This window comes from Canis lupus, chromosome 9 (assembly GCF_011100685.1).
Source record: "Canis lupus familiaris isolate Mischka breed German Shepherd chromosome 9, alternate assembly UU_Cfam_GSD_1.0, whole genome shotgun sequence".
Taxonomy (NCBI): domain Eukaryota; kingdom Metazoa; phylum Chordata; class Mammalia; order Carnivora; family Canidae; genus Canis; species Canis lupus.
Window position 1 is genome coordinate 51,216,463 of NC_049230.1, and position 20,550 is coordinate 51,237,012.

The 20,550-nt window shown below is 61.1% G+C and overlaps 1 long non-coding RNA gene across 1 annotated transcript; it reads right to left on the minus strand.

The window, feature by feature from the left end:
* Nucleotides 1-346: 346 nt before the first annotated feature.
* On the minus strand, nt 347-20,550 carry LOC106559330. Its single transcript, XR_005364076.1, has 3 exons — nt 20,525-20,550; nt 2,495-2,636; nt 347-1,591 (listed from the first exon to the last, which is right to left on the minus strand). It is a non-coding gene; the product is annotated as an uncharacterized LOC106559330 (long non-coding RNA).

Below are 20,550 nucleotides of genomic sequence, written 5' to 3' on the forward strand. Positions count from 1 at the left end.
GCCCTTCAGGTGGCCGGTGCAGGCTGGCGGCCACAGAGTCAGGGGGCTGGTGGGGGCCTCCGCATCTAGATCATGCGGGCTGTGGGCCGGTGGCCCCCCACTCAGGGCAGCGGGAGCAGGACCAGCTGGCGTGGCCTCCCCACGCCTCATGATGTGCACACTGCTGCAGGAGCGGCGAGAGCTCACTTTACAATGAAATATTCATCATGGCTGGCATACGCCTGGCCCTGAAATATAGTTTGGAGAAGGAAAAAAGAGTCATCAGGCATTTAATAGCAGTGTTAACAATGCTTTATTTGGAAATGAATTCATTCTGACAGTGTCCCCGCCAGCAAGTCAGGGCCCGGCCAACCTGTCCTGCCAGCTCCGGGATGGTGTCTCATTTCTGTGACATCGAGGAGAGATGTGCTCGCCAACAGGAGACACACCTGGACCAGGCACAGATCTGACTCGATCGAGGTTACGGCCGATGGTCCTCCGCTTAGGGGGAGCCCATGAAATTTTAACGACATCCTGAGGTTTGCCAAACGCATCCTTTTAAGTGGAGAGCGAGAAGTGCCCTGCGCAGACTGGGCATATCCAGCGTAGCTGAGCAGCAGGGGCTACGGTGAGCTACGTGTGCCTCCACAATGAGCTTCCCCGGGGTGGGAATCAGCCTGCACCTGCCACCTCTGTCTCCCCTCACAGCTGCGTGGGAACCCCTAGGTCCCGGCCCTTCAAGGCAGGTGTGCCCACAAGGGTCTCCCAAACTCGGGATCCTAGGCACCCCCCGCTGGGTCCCTCCCTCCAGTTTCGATCCATTGGAAGTCCCTCCCCAAGGCAGAGGCACCCTCGTCCCAAGAACCAAAGCCCCTCTAGAAGGGGCCGTCTTGGGTCTACATGCCCCTCGGAAGTGCTTTTGGGAGGTCATTTGCACATAACGAGAACACAGAGAAACTCTATGATTTCAGACACCACTAATGAGGGGAGTGCAAGCAGCGGTCTGGGCAGCACAAGTTGACATTTGCTTTCTCCATAGACAGTGCAAATGAACAAGCAGATGAGCTCAGGGGACCTTTCAAACGCCGGGAGCAGGTCCTGGCCAGCCAGTGGCATTGCCATGCACATTGGGAGCACCGATTACCAGTTTCTCTTTTCTTGCCAGTAGTAGAGGTCCCCAAGGGGCAGCCAGGGGCACCATGTGCGGCCTCCCACGAGATCTGGAGGCCCCAGAGTGGTCCTGGGAGGAGGGCGTTCACGGAGCAGGCTAAGTGTCCTGGGGGAGGCTCCCTGGGTCACACAGTGGAGATGTGCAGAGACTGCCAGGCCCCAATACCGCAGGGGCTCCTCCATGATGTGTGCAGAGAAGGGACACGAGCCAGGAATCAGCACCACCAGGCAGGTCCCGGGCTCCCTTCTCTGCTTTGCCAAATCCCACCCTGTCTGGGAGATGAGGAGGACAAAGGGGCCCTTCTCCCTTATAAATTGTGGGGTCCAGGGGTCAACAGGGAGGCGGCGGGAAGTGGAGCACAGTGTTGTTGGAAGGTATCCTCGAGGGCTCACAGTGAGGCCAGACAGTGGGAGGAACCATGAAAGGTTATGGAGCAGGAGCCTAAGGAGGAAAGAGGCAGAGTGGGGAGGGATGAAGACAGGGGTGAGCCCAGGGTGGGGACATGGGTCAGGCCTATGTGCAGGGGCCCAGAGCAAAATGAAAATGCAGGGTTCCAGCCCAACAAAGTGGGAAAATGGGCCATTAGTGGGGCTGAAATCCAGAGTTTTGTTTGGTTTCCACACAATGTGTTTTGCTATTTAATGTCATTCTGAGAAAAATCCTAAATGTAAATTACTAGCATGAGTTTTGACCATTCTTCCTTCTTTCTTCTCCGATTGTTATATCCGAGCGTCTTACTCACATGTAAAACCACAGAAATGACCTGATTTGTGTTTCTCGGCTTGCTCCTGAGCAATGCCTCCACCTCGTACTTGGGCAGAGACAAGGCAAGCCAGACCCAGGAAGGCTCCGAGGAGGAAGAGGGTCCCCCAGGCAGGAGCCGCCCCCAGGGGTACTCCTTCCAACCCTTGGAGGGGTACCTGGCAGGGCGTCACAGCTGCTGGGTCCCCCTCCTGCCACTGCCACTGAGGGATGCACCACAACCACACCAGGCGAGTCCAGGGGTGGTGCAGCCTGCACTCCAGGACACACCAGATGCCCCTCCAGGTGGCCCACCCAACTTGCCTGGGTGGGTGCTATGGCTCAGAGCATGCCACTTGAGACACGGAACACACACCCCGCTCAGAGCTCCAGGGCAGAGGGCGGTAGTGGTCACGGGGCCAGGTTGCGTGGGGGAAAGTCAGCGTGGGGGGACCCCGGTGGGGTGAGTGAAGAGAGAATCCTGGTCCCGTCAGTGTCCATATAGTGGGCTGGATGCTGGGAGGAGGGAGAAGGGAAGGGGGAGGATGGAGGGAGGGGAGGAGGGACAGAGAACACAGAGAGGAAGGAGGGGTGAACACCCACCTGCTCAGGCCTTCACACCCAACCTGCCAGAGCTGGGATAGGCAGGAGCACTGGCCAGCAGGGCCGGGGACTGGATGGGCTCTGGCAGGTGCTCCCAGCTCTGGCTCCAGCCAGCGTCTCCTCCTCCCTGCGTCTCTGCTCCCTTTGGAGGCAAGAACATCACAGCGGCCGGCTCCAGCTCCGTGGATGTGCTCATGGCCACAGGCCACACCCCAGGCAGGACTGGCCCAGACCACAGGGTGTTAGCTTCCCAGCCTGGCCCCACTGCACCCCTGGGAAGGCTGTTTCTCAGGGATGCAGGACACGTGCCTGTCTGGACCTCTGGGCGCCAGGTTCTGGCCCTGGTGTTGCCCCTCTCCTGCCACCCTGCCCCAGGTCTGTGGCCTGTCCTGCCCAAGGGTGACCCTGGTGCTCTGTTTGACTCTGGCGGGAGTGTAACCAAGCCTGGGTCGGTTCCTGGCCCTGGGCTCCTCCTCATTCCTAGGAACCCCTCAGCCTGCAGACCCCAGCCCATCCCGAGCAGCAGAGACAGACCCTCTTGTGCCTCTTGTAGGGAAGGCCGGGGCTGGGGACCGCTGCACACTGAGGCGGCCTTTTCACCCACGGGCTCCCTGGGGACAAGGCCTGGCTGACTGAGCTCCGCTGATGCAGGGCCCTGCGGACCCAGACACCCCACGCCCCCCACCCCACCCTCCCCTGAGACATCTGCCCGCACAGACCTGCTTCTGTCTCTACCGCTCCGTATCACCCGTACCGAGCAGCGTATCTCTCTGTATCTTTCTGGCTACAAAACAAATGCCCTGCGAGCAGGACCGCAGCTCTCCCACCCTGGTCTCCCCAGCATCCTGCAGGTGCTGGCGCCCAGGACACATGCCCGCTAGTGGCAAGAGGGGGCAGGACGGAGGGACCTGAGTTGGGCAGCTCCTGGAGAAACCCAGGACGGTGAGCAGCATCGCCCACCAGTCAGGCAGGCATCTACCTGGGGCCACCTTGTCTCTGCCAGGTGTGGCCGAGCTGAGAGGACACCAGCCCTGTCTGACCGCAGAACCGCTTCCCTGGGAGCAGCTGGCCCCCCGCTGTCCCCAGTCCTCTCCTTTCAATAAGTCTTTCAGCCCATGTTGTGTAAATAAAATTATTCTTCCAAAAAAAAAAAATCATTAGCAAGGCCCGACATTAATTCCCCTGCAATCTGTGTAATTAACTGCATGTAACACCAGGCATTACAGGGTCCGTGTGCTAATCACCACTCCTCAGCTCCTGGCACCTAATTAAATCCTCTTCCTGTTTATCCACTTCCAGGAGCCTCAGCAAAGACACAAGCCGCCAGGAAAGCCGTGGTCGTAAATCATCTCCCCCCCGATTTTCAGAGGGCACAGTGCCACTGTGTATCTTTGCATCTGATTCCCATCACAGAGTCCCCGCCCCACGCAGTCCTGTCCTCCTGTGACTGTGACTCCTGGCTGCCACCACCAGTGTCCTTCTAACGGGTTGGGGGGGCGGGGAGCAGAGGGAGACGTGACACCAGAGAGGAGAAGCCACGAGAGGATGGAGCAGAGAGAGGCCAGGGAGTGCGGGGTTGCAGCCCCCAGTCAAGGGACACCCCAAGCCACCAGCAGCTGCAGGGGACAAGGAGGGACCCTTCCCTGGAGCCTCCAGCGGAGCACAGTCCCAGTGACGCCTTGAGTTCCGACTGGTGGCCTCACAACAGGGAGAATAAATCTCCAATTCCTAGTGTGCCAAGCTTACTGTGGCCCCAGGAAACCAACCCATCCCCTGAATCAGAATCTGAGTGTTAACAAGACCCCCGGGTCCCAGGGTGCGGGCGAGGGTTGTCTGGTGCCCGGGCACCTCCAGGCAGAGCAGGATGCGGGCCTCAGTTCTGTGCTGACAGCAATAGCAGCTGACACCAGGACCTTGCACTCACCGTGTGTCTCCCCCTTCCCCATATGACCCTCCTCATCCTCACCATTTAATCCCGTATAATACCCCAGACTGGGAAACTGAGGCTGGAAGTAACATACCTGGGCCAGGAGCACACAACTGGCACGTGGCTGAGGTGGGACTTGAACCGGGACTCTGGCTTTAGGATCTGTGCACGTGCCAGGCCCTTGTGCACAGGGCATGGGGGTGGGGGAAGGGGGGGTCACAAGGCCACCCGTCTCGGCGTCGGCACTGTTGGTTCGGCTTCTGGGAGCTGGGACGGGGAAGCCGAAATCAGGCAGCCGTGCTGGGCTTATGAGGAGTGATGCAAGCTCATTCTGAGCACCAGGTGCCTAAGGTGGGGCCCACGGAAACGAGCCACTCGCCCCCCTGGCCTGTTGTCAGAGGCTGAGATCAGGTAAGGCAGGCCCCTGCCAGGGTCTCCTGACCCCTACTCCCTCTGGCCATCCCGAGCCACTGCCCAGATACCGTTCCCACCGGGGCCCAGGATGGCTCTACTCCCCCGCCACAGGTCAGCTGCCCGGCCACTGTCCATGAGTCAGAGGCGGGTGTGCAGGAGGGTCGGCAGGGGCGCCCGAGGATGAGCCCCTGGGGGGCAGGAGGCAGGATCGGGCAGAGAATGGAGCAGGCAGCATAATCTGCTCAAGGCACAATCTCGACCCAGGCAGCAGCTCACCCTGCAAGGGCTCAGAGCCATCCTAGGCCCGGGCGAGGGGCCCAGACTGTCCGCACCCCACGTCCACCAGGCTGGATGCTGGCTGCCCTCAGAAGAAGGCAGGTACTGGGCCAGGCTGTTCTCTTTAGCCAAGGGCGAGTCTGCAGAGGGACCCCCGAGGGCCGCTGTTGAGTACCGGCACTGCAGCAACAGGGGGACCCCAGGCGGCATGGCTCAGCATCTGCCAGCACCCGCAAGCACCCACCATTGCCCACCAGCGCCCACCTCCCACCTTCATCCAGGTACCCTCCCAGGAGATGCACGGCCTACCACTACGGTGACCCCCATTCCCGGTCAGCACAGAGGTCCTGGGTCCCCAGAATGGGAGCCGGGCAGAGCTCGAGGGACAGAGCTGCCACTCCGCCCAGCCTCGGGGGGGCGGGGGGTCAGCCGTCCTCATCGCCACCGGCCTCTCGCCTCCACACGTACAATGAAACCGGGCGTCCTGCCAGGCCTGTCTCCGGCAATTTCCGCGCGTTAATAATGCTCCCATTAGCCCCATGCAGCAAATCTGTCACAAGCAGCCCCCTTCTGGGCCGTATTTTTTACTTTTAATTATGATCAGATGTGGAATATTGAGTACTTTGATGCATTTTAGGCGCCTTCAGAGAGTTCTTTTTAATAATGCAATTGTAAGGCTCTGAAGCCTCATAACCTGGGTCATTACTGAAATGTGCATCCAGTGGTGTCAAAGTTGGATGCTCCCCCCACAACAGGGGAGTTGGTGGGTGAAGTCAGAGGCTGGAGATGACCTGGGGAGTCACCCTGGAGGCCTGGAGCATCTCAGGGCCCGGAATACACCCTCCCGCCTGCCAGCGTGGGTGACAGCAGCGAGTTCTCGATGGTCTGCACCAGGACATCAAGTCACCTGCTGCCAGTTCTCCAATTCACGGCACACGGACCTGTGCTTACCTCCATCAGAGCAGGACAGCTGGGGGTTAAGGGAGGCTCTGGGTCAGGTAGGTCAGGGAGGGGATTCAGCGCCATAAACCCTGAAATCCACTTGCAGCCACACCTGCTGGCAGCCAGTTAGCTCCCCTCCTTGGGAGCCGGGAGGGGGAGCCTCGCTGTGACTGGGCAGCAGGCACAGTCCACCTTAGGGTCAGGACGGTCAGTCTGGGATCTCAGCCTGGGTTTTTCTAGCTCAGGGAAAGATTGGAGGCACCTAGAGGAAGAAGCCGAGGGGGCCTCTAACTCCCCAAGCCTCCTTCCACCAGTCGCTGGTTTAGGAGGCTCTGGAGGACCGGACCACAGCCCACAGCACTGGAGCTGGTCTCAGGGTCTCCCCCTCCCCACCCTCTGTTCGTCATCCCCTCACCCTCCACCACCCCTCTGCCAGCGATGTGATCCGGACCTCATCCCCGAGGGGCCATGAGTACCTGCCCACTCTACCTCCTTTGCTGTTAAACGGGCACCGGGTCAGACAGGACATTATGTGGGGTCCTGTGCCCGTGGGCCACCAACTCCAACATCCTCAGACAGCGATGCTGGCAGGGCCTTGTAGGTGGATGAGGCGACCCCAGGCCTGGAACAGGGCTCTGTTGCTATTGAGAAAGGAACTCCATCCCTTCCCTGTGACTCTCCGGGCCCGACCGCAGGTGACCACAGGGGCTGGACCAGGGACCACCACACCAGGTGATAGGCCAGACACCACGGTTTCAGAGGGGGCTGCGGGCCAGGACTCTGCCGGCCAGCAAGGCCTGTTCCTGCACATTCCTGCCTCTGCCCACCTCCCCTCAGGACGCTCCTCAGTGGGCCTCGGGCATGGGTCCTCCCAGGCCCCTGTGCCCAGATCTCCTCTGGGGGCCTGGAGGACACTGCCATCCACTGAGACTTGAGGCCTTCCCACCTCCCAGTTCTCCCCCCAAGGCCCGGCTTGAGCTTCCCTGGGTGCACCTGTCCACTAGGTGCTTTCTCTGGTTCAGCCCCTCCTTATACCCTGGCCAGGAGCCAGTAAGCTCGGGGCCACTTCCCTCCTTCTGGCTCCTCTCTCTGAACTCGTGACCCCGCAGCTCAGCTGAGCTCCCAAGAGTCAACTCGAGCCCTGTGGCCAGTCAGCCTCCCAGGGAGCAGGTGTCACCCCAGGGCTCCTCCCCACCTTTATTGCAGGCTGGTTGGACATTCAGGGGTGGCGGCAGCTAAATATTTCCAGGGCCCATGGGTAGCCTCCCTCTCCACCATGGCGGCCACTGGTCCTCGCGTTCCCTGTGCTAATGCTGGAATGGCTGATGACCGAAGCTGCGTGACATCCCCCAGCTGAGTCACATTGTCTTCCTGGATACTGAGGCTCCTCTGCTGGCTTCAACCTGTGACCGCGGGGCCACTGCCAAATCTTCTCCCCACATGCCCGTACCCCAGACTTCCTAGGACCCAGTCGTACTGGACAGGCTTCTCCAGAGAAACAGAACCAATAGGACAGGTGGAGAGATGGATGACAGAGAGACAGATGATTGATAGATTGATAGATAAGGATTGGCCCGTGAGGTTATGGAGGCCGAGAAGTCCCACGAGCCTCAGAGAGCCAGTGGCATAAGTTCCAACCTGAGCGCAGGACCAGACCCATGTCCCGGCTCAAACAGTCAGATCGAGAGCAAGTTCTCCCTTACCCCACCTTCTGTTCTAGCCAGGTCTTCAACTGATTGGACGAGGCCCACCTGCACTGGGGAGGGTGATCCACTCAGTCTATGTATTCGAATTAGTTAATCCCATCCCGAAACCCCTCACAGACACACCTAGCATGGTGTTTAACCAAATACCTGGGTGCCAGCTGGCCCGCCAGGCTGACACATCATCCCCACCCCCCAGTCTTTTCCCTCAGGCCACAGGCAAACCAGCCAGGCCATTTGCCGCTGTCTGTAAGCCTCTTTGGGCCACTTGTCTTCCTACACAGAGGATGAGCAGATGCAGTGCCCAATTCCACTCATGGAGGATCTTCCCTCACTCCTGCCTTTCGAAGCCCTCCTCTGGGTGAGCCACAGGGCGGCTCACCTGTGGGTGCCTCTCCCCATGAGTCTTAGGGCCTGGCCCAGGCCACGAGAGCAGGATGCCCGCAGGCCGGGTGGAGCTCGGGGCTTCCGAGGACCTTGCCTCTGAAGTCCCACAACCTGGCCTCCTCTGCCTTCTGGTGGCCAAGCAAGTCAGGGGGACCAACCCAGATTCCCAGGGGCTAGGGATTTGACACCACCTATGAATAGGAAGAGAGCAAAGAACTGGCAGCACAAGTAACTGACCCAAGCTACTTGGCCAGGTCGGGGGTCCCCCAACCCCATCGTGGCCCCCAGTGAGCCAGAAGGACCCCCAGGCCCTGGGGCTGCAGCCTGTGCCCCCTGGTCCTGGCTCCCCTGGGTCTCCGCACCAGACTGTGTGCCTCTGCAGGTCTGCAGAGCGGCCAATCTAGGATGGAGGGCATCCCTGGGGGCTCCCCGTGTGGCTGTATGTACATATCTGGGTCTGGGATCCCCACGCCCACCCCCCTGCCACAGTCACCTGAGGGCAGCGGCCCTGGTGTTCACCTTCGGTTCCACGTAGGACAGGAGGGTGTGCAGCCTCCACTCCTGCATAGGATCTCCATCTCCTGTTCGGCCCCTCCACCTCCTCCCCACCCGCAGCCGGCCCCCTGAATGGGCACATGTGCCTACCAGGGCAGGAGTTAGGCCCTAATAGCTCTAAACTACAGCCTCAATTTATGGCTCTTTCCTTGCAAAAAAAAAAATCTGGTGGGTTCCCTGAAGACCCTTAACTTCCCTTCTGCAGATTCATTTGTCATCCGGCTACTGAGCACAGCACAGGGTGGCCGTCTTCTTCCCCACCCGGGGCTGGCCGGGAAGCCTGCTGGAGCTCAGCCCCAGCCGCCCTGTGGCCCCGGCACACGGACTCTCCTCTGCTCACAAACACCCTGTGTGCCCGACAGCTAGTCCCACTCAGGCAAACAGCGCCAAAGGCAGAGTCTGAGCGGCCAGCGTCCCCAGTTAATCTCCTGACCCCAGGGCTTTTGCAGCCATGCCAGCCCTTTGCTGCTCCTGAAATACTCACCTGTTTCCCTGCGTGGTGACTACAGTGTGACCCTTGCTGTCTCCTGAACACAGCCTCCACTGCGGCCCCCAGGAGTCCTACCCACTCTTGAGTGAGGCTCTCTCCAAGGCTGGCTAGTGCCATGACCCCATTCCTGGCTGGATGTGACCTCTCCACATGCACCTGGACATGGGAACCATCGCCTGAGCATTCATCTGAAACCCCTGTGTAACAGGTTCCAAGTGATCCACACATCCTCGAGCCAGGGGCCTACACCTGCCACCCTCCCACACCTCCGACCCTGTAAGAGGACATCAGGAGCCTGCCAAGGGTTAGGAGAATAGGATGGGCATGTCCCTGCAGGAAACATCACCATGTGCTGTGTCCTGCACCCCCCACCTTAGGCAGGGAGGTAGGTACTCCTCCTGTCACTGTGAGTCAAGCTGGGGGACCCCCGGGCTGGGCACCCACACGCGAGCTATCCCAGGCCAGGGGCTGTGTCTGGAGCACCCCTGTGACAGAGAGCAAAGAGTCCTCACTGCTTGTGGCAGGACCGCATGGCCCTGTTTGGGGGCAAGGACTCAAATGGGCTTCTCCAGGAGGGGAGCTGGGCTTGGGTCATCTTGAAAGAGGCCCTTCCCATGAGGACCACTTGGAGTGGCCAGGTGACCTCAGGAGGGGGCTTCCCCATGTCAAGGAGAGATCCCCCACAGGTGAGAGACCCTCAGAGGTGGTCTCTCTAGCACCCACACGAGGGCCCCCGGCAACAGGTACACCCATCCAGGGCACCTTTCTGCCCCTTGCCTCTCTTGGACTCTGCTGGAGCTGGGTGCCGGGGAGACCAGGCAGGGCTTGGAGAATCAGCTGACAGCCCCCTGGAAGCAACTGCACCCCGCCCAGAGGGACCTCAGCCCAAAAAGCAAGGGCTTGACGTCGGATGAGTGTCTGGAGGTGTGTGACTATGGGGCCAGACAACGCGAGAGACGTCAGGGCAAGGAGAGGAGTATCTGAGGGAGTAAGTTGGCCTGGAAAGGGTGGGAAGGCACAAGAGGCCCACCTCCCCTGTCCGGCTCTTCCAATAAGACCATCACGAGCCCAGGCATCCACCCCGGGGACGATGGATAAGCACAATGTGGCAGATCTGTATGGTGGAATGTGACGGAGCCTCTAAAAGGAAGGCCATCCCGGTACAGCATGGAAGGACCGGAGGACGTCATGCTCAATGAAGGAAGCCAGTCTCCAGAGGACAGATCCTGCAGGATTCCATTTATAGGAGTTATCCAAAGGAGTGGGATCCGCAGACGCAGGAGCAGGAGGGTGGGGGTGGGGCTGGGGGTGGCGGGGGCCTCGTGTCACGGGGACAGGGTTACACAACCATGTGAACGGGCCCAATGCCACAGAACTACACACTTAAAAATAGCTGGAGTGGTGTACTTCGTGTTATCTGCATTCTTCCACAATTTAAAAAATTATATAAACCCATTACACATGTACTTATTTTTGTCAAAACTTCCCTGGAAGCGTGTGTGCCGAATGAGGGCACGCTTATTTCTGGCCCGGTGCTGACGGCCGGCCACTATCACTTCTCCAACTCAATTGCCTGTTTCTTGGTTTTCCACATGAGCACACGTTCTCTAAGCTGGAAACGGACAAAGGCGCGTGAGCCCACCCCCACCCCCGTGGAACGGGTGGGGTGCAGATGGACAGATGGTCTGGGGGGCTCAGACATGGACCCTGGGGTACTGAGTGCACCCAGGCCCGCAGGTGGGGGTCTGACCCATCCCGAGGGACCCACTGTGTGACCAAGCACTGGGAGGAGAAGCAGAAAGGAGGAGCCAAGAGCAGGGTCTCCGACCTCCCCCCACCCCAGCCCTCCACCCACCTGGGGCCTACCCTGAGCCCAGAAGGGCCTGCGAGCAGAGCTGGCCCCCAGTGGAGCCGCCCAGAGGGAGGCAGCACCTGCAAATCGCCCTCCACCTTTGGAGCAAGTGCTTCCTTAGGTCATCAATAAGTGATGAGTGGTTGCCATGGCAACAGCCCGCCCCTACTTCATATCCTGGAGGTTCAGGAGAGCTGGGGCTCTGGCGGTGCCACAGAGTGTGGGGCCTAGAGGGAAAGGGCCCAGCATCCCGCCTTTCCCTGGCCAGCCCCAGGGGCCTGTGAGCATGGTGGGGGATGGGGGGACACTGCCCGAGATGGGGGGCGCCGGGGGACAGAAGGGACCAGATTGATGCAAGAGGAGCAGAGAACAGGGTGGCTGGGGGCTGGATTCATCCCTGGGCCGGTGCCTGTTCTGCTGGGCGTCCAGAGCACCTGACCGCTCCAGCCTCAGTTTCCTTAGCAGCAGGATGGAGACAGGAACTGCAACCTGCCCTGTCAGGGTTTTGTGGAAATTGGAATGTGAGGGGCTGGGCCCCTGGCAGCACTCTGCTGACCTGAACCATGAGGACGGTGTCCATACACACTGTGCGTTTTGTACACGTGGATGCTCACCCTCGCTGTCGCCATATCACGGTCCTGGCTCCTTGGGCTGGGCCTGCGGTCCCACCCGGCACCGGCCCTCTTCCTGACAGTCGCCTCAGGGCTCCCTGCGGTTGGCTTCTTGGTGGCCAGCCCCCTCTGCACTGTGCTCCCAGATGGGCCTCCTCCCGCCTTCGTCTCTGATGGAGCCTCACTGGGTAGAGACTCCTGGCTATGAGCCTTCTGTCTTGCTTCCAAGCCGCTTCTGCTGTCCCTCCTGGTTCCCACGACAGATCCCTTCTCGTCCCCGTACTTCCCATGGACTACCTGTCAGACGTCCCTGTGTCCCAGGGCTGAGGAGGGCTCGTGATTTGCTTCGCTGGGGGCCTTCATGCTCCTGTGCCTGGGGCTCACCGAGCTCCCCGAATCTGTGAGGTCAAACGTGGACATTTGTGGGCTGTGATTTCTCCAAATGTGTCCTGCCCCCTCGCTCCCCTCTCCCCCCAGGACCCCGTGGAGTGTGTATTCTGCTACTTGACAAAAATCCCCTCAGGGGCTGCTCGTATTTCAGATGGCTCTTCATTTGTCCGGATCAATGCTACCGATACATCTTCAAGTTCACTAATCTTTTCTCCATGATGTTTCATTCCTCAGTGTGTTTTTCATCTCAGACACCGGACTTTGCAGGTTTTGTCTCTGGGAGTCTGATTCAGGCCTTTCATAGCTTCCATGACTCTACTTATGATGCTGCTGCTTCTCCTCTGGCTTTTCGGATGGCTGGAAAGCCATCCCGGCAGTGGATTTCACACCCACCCGCCAACTCTAACACTGGATGGGGAGGGGTTTTCATGATTGGGGTTCTCCTCCTTGGGGGTCACGTTTTCCTGCTTCCTGTGTGCCTGGTCATTTCCTGTTGAACCCCCAGCATCGTGTCGTTGACCTTTTTGGGTGCCGAATCCTTTTTATCCATATCCACAGTCTCGAGCTTTGTTTCAGGATGCATTTATTTTGAAACACTTTGAACCCTTTGGTCTTCCTTTTAAGCTTTCGTATGCAGGACCAGAACGATGCTCCATCAGGTCTAATTATTCCCGGCAACTGAGGCGAGACCCTTCTGAGCGCGTGCCTGGGGACTCAGGAACTGCGAGGCTTTCCGTCTGGCTGGTGGGAAGGCGCGCTCCTTCCCCGCTCCTCCCTGGGTCGGCTCCCAAGGCTGTTTGCTCCCATCCTTCAGGTGGTGGACTTCTCCTCGGCCCCAGGAGCTGCCGTCACTCACACGCAGTGACTGGCACTCAGATGAAGGCCCCGAGACCCCGCAAACCTCCTCTGTGGACGTGCTCTCTCCTCCGGGGCTCTGCTTCATCTGCTCCAGCTACCCTGGTCTCCCTGGGCTTGCAGGGCCCCCTCCTCAACTCAAGGCTTTGGGCAGGCTCCTCCTGTGTCACGGCCTGAAAACTCCATCCAGGGTGTGAGTGGGCACTGTCAGGGGCTCCCCTGTTTGCTTCCACTCCCCAGAAATCACTGTCCTTTGTTGCCCAGCGTCCAGTGTCCTGAAAATTGTGCCTTCACGCATGATGTCTGGCCCATCCTCACCTCTTGGTGCTCTTGAGAGGGTGAATGGCACAGGGTGAACCAGGGGACCGCTCCCATGTCTCTGAGGCCGCTCAGAGGAAGGAGCCGACTGCCAGGCAGGCTCAGAGCGAGGGAGTACACAGTCCCACCATGAAGACAGAGCCCCATGGTGGAGCTGAGCATCCATCCTATGCCCAGCACCTGCTAGACAGGGGCCAGGAGAAGGGTCTGATAGCCCCAAAGAGAAGGGAGGGGGGCATCTGCCCTGGTGCAGGGAGGAACCCCAGGTCCCCACAGTGATATTCTCATCACAGGCATCATCATGAGTAGCTTGCTGCTGTCCCAGCCAGCCCTTCTGTGTGTCATCCACCCAACCTCCACCCCTCCCGGGTCTGCGGGGTGGGGCCCCCGGCGGCTGTCTCTGGACACGGAGCCAGCCACATCCCCCTGGCTCTGCCTCTCCCTGAGTCCCAGGAGAGACACACCGAGCCACTGACCTCCAGCCAATGGGTCTCTCTAGTAAAATGTTACCGCCAGCCTGTAAAATGTTTAAACCCCATATTTCACTACTAAAATGTGAGGCAGGAGCCAGCACCTTCTGGAGATTTTTCTGGGTACACACAGGCATTTTATAGATCAAAGCCTAGAATAAAATAAATATGACCATCGAGCCATGAGGAGCAGGAGGTCCTGTCCGGGGAAGAGCTCCTGTGGAGCTGGGACCACAGAGGGAGCAGAGGCCGAGGGAGGGGCGGCCTGGAAGTCAGCCCCCTCCTCGTACAGACTTGGCTCTGAACCTCTAGGGCTCCAGGGCTCTGACCCAACCTGGCTCCTGGGTCATCCTCAGTGCCTCCCAACACACAGGACCAGTCCAGCTTCTGATTCCCTGATGAAAAGCCTGAGGTCCCAAGAGCCCCCATGACTTGCCCAAGGCCCCACTGCTCTCGGTGGCAGAGACGGGCTTGAATGTGTGTGAACTCAAACCCTGCTCCTGCCTCACATGTCTCAGCCCCTGTGTCAGCACAGCGGGGACCCCCAGCCTTGTGGGTGAGGCAGAGGAAAAGTTGGCCCCGGCCCCACCCTTCTTCCCACCTGTGGGTCCACTGAGCATCACCCTAATGGCCGTTGGTCCAAACCCTTTGTGTGTGGTTTCAGGAGCAGTGGGGCCCGTGCTGACTGCAGGATGGGTCCCGTGCTGCCCTTCTACCCCTGGAAGAGGCCCCAGAGGCCGTCCTGGGGAGTGTGAGCGAGGGCCGGGCAGGTCCGGGAGGCAGGCAGCCATGCGTCCCTGCACCCAGGGCCATGTCTTGCTCTTGCATGCTGAACTCCTTCATAATTGTGAACAAAGGGCCCTGCTTTCCTTCTGCCTTGGACCCCCGTCCCGGCACCCAGCAAGGAAGGATATCCTTCCCAAGCCCCTGCACCACCCAGCAGCAAGCCAGGGCCTCTGGGAAGGTTTCGGCCTTCTTCCCAGCCACGAGGGCAGGCTCAGAAAAGGTGAGAGATGGGAGTGTTGAGAGGTGACCCATGCAGGGTCACAGAGTGGTCAGGGAGCAATGGGTGGTGCTTTAGGCAGGGGCTGGGGAAGAGGAGGCAGACTGCCTAACCCCTGGCGGGCAGCCGTGAAGGTGGAAACGGGGTGGCCGGCCCACAGCTCTGGCATGGCCACTAGTGGAGGGCAGGGACTGTGGCAGAGCTGAGTTCAAATCCTGCTGAGGCCACTTGCCAGCAGGGGGGCCTTAGCAGGAGACCTCCCCTCTGGCCTGGGGGCTTGGGGGGCACAGGGCCCCACTCAGGGGTTGAATGCACACAGTGCTGGGCCCAGCTTGGGGGGCCCCAATCCTGAGCTCCTTCCAAGTGTTGGTGCCCGCCAGACACCAACTCCCACCAAGGAAAGCCCTCCCCAGACCAAGCAGAGCACCCCCTGCAGACGTGGCTCAGGCCCGTGTCTCCCTTCCCAAGCGAGCAGCCCTTCCCGGAGGCCCTGGGCCTGGCCGAGGTTTTCCCTCTGCTGTACACTCGCTGTGAGACCCAGGCAGCCCGTCTCGGCTAGAGTCACGCTCAAAGACTCACAGTCCAACAGCCAAAATTAATTAAGAGAAGAAATTCTGACTTTTATTTATACTTAGAAAAGATTGAACTGACCCAAATCAGTTTTCTGCCACAACTCCAGAGCCCGGTGCCCCAAACCCGTCCCCTCTCAGAGTCCAGCCCCACCCCCACACCGACCCCTGGCACCTCGACCGCGCTGCCTCCATGTCTGGTTGCTGCTCTGCCCACCTCTGTCCCTCTGCGCGTAAGGACATGGGGCATCTGAGACAGGCGCCCGACCTGTGTCCTGCCCTCATCTCCTTCCTCCCATGCTCCCCACCCAGGATCCAGGCCATGATCCCAGAGCAGCCCTCCTGTGCAAACCCTGTGTCCTCTCGGGAGGGAAGACGGGAGGCAGAATGAGGCGATCTGGTCTCCACTGCGGTGGACAACCCCAATGCTCGGTGTCCCCCAAAGTCCGCTGGCCCTGCCCTATCTCCACTGGACAGCCCTGAGGGATGGGACGGCAGCTCAGAAGGGGATATCACATCACCAGGACCAGAAGGGGCCCCTGGTCTCCACGACCTGCAGCCCAGCCTCCCCCTGGCTCCTTCTCAGCTGGGGCCTGCCTTATACTTCTCTCTGCCCCCTCCACACCCCTCCAGGCTCCTCAGAGGAGCCTGAGGTGTTGAGATGCCCCTGAGGCCTGGTGGACCCCAGCCCAGCAGACCAGCCTGCCTGCTGCCCGCCCACTGTGGCAGTGGCCCTTATCCGGGGACCGGGCCGTGAGGCGGGAGGCTCATCACGCTCCCCAGGGAGGGCCTTTCTGCTGTGTGTCCTTTTTAATGAGGCTCTGGGTCTGAGCCTCTGATCACCACCTTCAGTGATCCCTGGGCAGTCGGCTGCCCCCCTCCACAGCCTCCCACCTGTGCAGACAGGGCAGGGGCATCCCAGAGCAGAGGTGACCTGGCAAGAGAGGGAAAAGGAGAGGCCCTGCCCCCTGGACTCAGGAACCTCCACATGCAGGATACCGTGCACGACACCCTGGCACCTCCCCTGGCCTCCCCGGCTCAGCAGAGGCTCTGTTCTCCAGACACCCCGACCCTGTATCCAGAGCTCCCTGCCCCACCACCTGCTAGCCCTCAGGCCCGACCACTGAGGGGCCCCCCTGCAGCTCGAGCTGAGTGTTCCCATATCCGCCACGGCCTGCGAGCTCCAGGAAGGCAGCCGGGGCTCTGTGGTATTCACCGCCATAGACCAGCAGTTTTCAACGGGGACCCTGCTCACCACCAGGGACACTCGGCCATGTCCTGGCATCTAGGGATGCTGCTCACCCCCCTACAATACACAGGAACCACGACCAGGAAGGACCAGCCCCCAAGAGCAACAGAGCCGAGGGGGAGAAATCTGCTAGAGCCTGGCCACCCGGGACCAAGTACACAGCAGGAGCTCAAGTGGTGAATGACTGAGCCGACCCTCACTGAGTGCTGAGTGATGGCCTCCTGCTACGGGCAGGGTCCCTGTGACCACACACACACACACACACACACACACACACACACACGTGTGAGAAGCTCACCAGAGGGTAGGGCTCATCGCTCCTACCCCAGGCCACCCTCCCGCCGAAGCTCTGTGCCCCTCGCCCTCCCCCAAGCCCCACCCCCAGCCCGGGCTGCACAGATCACACATCCCGTGGAGAAGAAGCCTCCGGCCTGTCCCTGGGGACTCTGTGCTGGCCGCAAGCCGCCAACCTCCTAGATCCTCAGTTTCCACTTGCATCAGGCCGCCGCAGTCACTGCCTTGCCCTCTCCCCGGACTGTCACAAAAGCGAACCTCCTAAACTGTGAAGTGCGGTGCCCCCGGGAAGAGCAGCCCGCTGGTGCCGCTGGGCTCTGCAGGCCCAGCCCCGTCCCAACCGGGAAGAGAGACCCCCTCCCTGCTCCGTGGGGTGGGATCCAGGGCCCACGTGAGCAGCTGGCGACTGTGCCAGGAGGCAGGCAGCCCACGGGCTCCAGCGCACTCACCCGGGAGAGGAAAGAGGCAGATGGCTTGTGGGCAGGCTGGTGGCGCCACCCGTGCGGGCGGGCGACACAGACGTCTCCTTGCTGCCTCCTCCACACATACTGGGAGACGCCGTGGGGAGAACCGGCGTGGCCCGGGAGACGGGCCTCCAGGATCTCCGCGCAGCTGTCTGTCCTCCGGGAAGCCCTCCGGTTCGTGGGCATGGCTCCTCACTCCGCCAGGCCCCTCCCCGACCCCTCCGGGTGCAGCCACTTGGCTCGCTGTCCACACCAGCCTCTGTCTCTGTGAGGGCAGGTCCCTGGCTGTCCCCCCGGGGTCCCTCCCTCCCTGCTCACGGCCCTGAAGTGGCATCGTGACTGGCCCAAGGGAAACATTTATAGAACGAGGGGACAGAGGGACAGATGGATGGATGGGGGCGACGGAGGAGGGAGCGGTGGGCGGGCGAGTGGGTGGGTGCAGGGCCGGATGAGCACATGGATGATGGATAGTGGGCAGACCAGCCGACAGACAGAAGTGTGGACAGAAGGATGGATGGATGGGGGATCAACGGGCGGAAAGGTATATGGCTGCTTCGACTGGTGGCTGGAGACCACGGCACATCAGCCGAGGGATAATCCTAGGCCTGGAGCCAGGGCAAGAGGCCGGGGCCTGGACGCCCCGGGAGGCCGAGTGGGAGCCCGGAGTCACTAAGCCTGCGTGCGCGACCCCCAGGCCCCAGCAGCCCTGTCTTCATTAAGGTGTGATGAGGAAAAGGAGGCGAGAGCCACTCCCAGCCCTGGCACCGAAGCCTCCTGACCAAGCACCTCGCACCGGAAGCGACACCACACCCAGGGACCCGGGGTGAGCCCCTGCTCTGCACCCCGTCCTCCACTCCCCTTAAGTGCACGAGCAGAGGTGAAGCCCTGTCTGAGGCCTCTTCCAGCTCCCGGGGTAACGAGCTCCTGAGCTGCCCTACAGCTCCCCAAAGCCCATCCATTTCTAGAACTCTCTGAGCCCAGGACCAAGTGTCCAGAGGGTCAGCCCCACAGGAGCCTTCTGTGTAATAAAAGGCACAAGGGCCATTTCATGGGGGAAAAAATTGTGAGTTTGAGCCAGCTAAGGACTTCTTTGCTTGGTGACCCAATTTCTCAAGGTGGGGGTGGGGTGGAAGTTGTGTCAAGTTGGAACAAATTAAAATGCATTTGTCTTCCATTCGGAAGGAATCCAGCCCAGTGGGGAAGGCAGGCGCTGTCTTATTCTAGCTTGCCCGGTGCCAAGTCAGTTTTTAGGGAGCGACACACTTCTGGCTCAAGCACAGAGCAGGGACACGTGGGGCGGGGCCAGGGCCCATCCCAGCGGGGGCCCTCAGCCCCTCCCAGGAGCTCTGTCCCCACTCTGCCCACGGCCACGAGGGCTCACACTGTGGGATGGCCCTCCCCGCCTCCTAGAGGTGCCTCGTCCCCAGGACAGCCCAGCGAGTAGCTGGCACGTGGTCAGCACTCCTAGCTCGGGCCATGGCGGGAGCCGGTGCTGGCGGTGGGAGAGGTCACGGTGGCAGCGGCCACGCTGCTGAGCACTGAGGGTCAGGCACTGCCATAAGCCTCCACCCGGATCACTGTTCGGCCCTCACAACAAATGACATTCTCATAGCTTCACAGGTGGGGACACTGAGGCTCAGAGAGCTGACCGCGCTGGGAGCTTCTCCGTTCATTCGTTCAACAGATCTTTCTGTGGGCCTACAGACCTCGTCCAGGGTTGGGACTGGGGCTGGGAGCCAGAGACTGGGGGCTGAGGGCTGGGGGTTGGGGCCTGGGGGCTAGGGGCTGGAGGCTGGGAGTCCTGGGGGCTGGGGCTGGGGGCCGGGGGGGCCTGTGGGCTGGGGGACCTGGGGACTGGGGCTGAGGGCTGGGAGCTAGGGCCTGGGGGCTGGGGCTGGGGGCTGGGGCTGGGGGCTGGGCTGGGGCTGGGTAGAGCAGACGGCCCCACCCCCACCCCGTAGACTGCATCAGGGGCAGGGGGGCAGCCAGCACGGGGAGCGCATGCACAGCTCTGTAATTACATGGAGGCCACAGGGAGAAATGCCAGGTACGGGCAAAGCAGATGGGCCTGGATCTAAGCCCATCCTGAGGCCGAGAAACTGCCCCCAGGAGAGTGACAGAGAGACAGCACGAGCCCCGGAGGCCGGAGAGGCCAGCAGGCACAGGGAGGGCCGAGGCACATGGACATGGTGCAGGCAGACACTGGGCGGCAACAGCCAGGATGGGGGCGACAGCCAGGATGGGGTCTCGGAGTGGCCTGTGGCCAGGGGAGCGCAGCGGCTGCTGCACCAGGAAGGGACCAGGTGTAGGGGGACGCAGACACCCTTGACCTAGACTAAGTGGCAGTGTGACCAGGGACAAGAGGACAGATGTGCTAGGGGCGCACCCTGGGGACAGGTTGGTGGTGGAGGGCGAGGACCCATCCCTGCCCACCCCCCAGGTGGTGGCCCCTCCCGAGTGCTCAGCTTGACAGCGTGCTGAGTGCTTCACCCGCCATCCACCTTGGGCCTTCTGCACCGTGGGGCCCTGAGCTGCCCCAGAGTCTGTGACCCCAGGCCCATCTCCTGGGTGCCCCCACATCCAGTGCCGGCTCCCGACCTGCCCCCGCACCTGCTTCCAGGAGGACCCCACTGTCTGTCTCACCCACAGACTCGCTCCGACCCACACCCTGGACCTCCTCTGCACCCTCATCCTCGGGTTTCCTTTGCTCCTGGAGGACTTTAGACTCGGCTTGGGAATGATGCCCCTGTGCCCCCTAGCCTCCTCCACCCCACCCACCACCAGCACTTCTCAGCCTGGACCACCTCCAGATGCCAGTCTCTGTGCCCCAGGTCAACCACCGCTAAACCTCGACCCTGCTCCCACTGCCTCCCCTGCCTGACACCCCGCATCCCCGGGGATCAGATGGCTCGGGGACCTGGTAGGATGTCCAGGAGTGGCCGCAAGTCTTCCCAGGAGAGCCCCAAACACAGATGCAGGGTCCCCAGGGCCCAGGAACTGGGGTTTCCACAAGCAGCAGGGCCGTGCCCCTGAGTGCTGGGGCTGAGGGATGCGGGGCAGAGGCAGAGCCCAGGGAGCACAGGCCCACGCACAGAGCACGGAGGCCGGTGGGGTCCCTGACTAAAGCCATGCAGAGGGCAGTGCCGAGGGGGCCGCCTGCCCCGGGCCCACCCCACTCCTGACCTGTGCCCATCATGGACCACCTTGGCTGCCCTGGCCCACCGCCCTCAGACCCCCATATCTGTGTAGACAAGCGCATACCTGCACATCCCGCTCAGGCCCCGAGA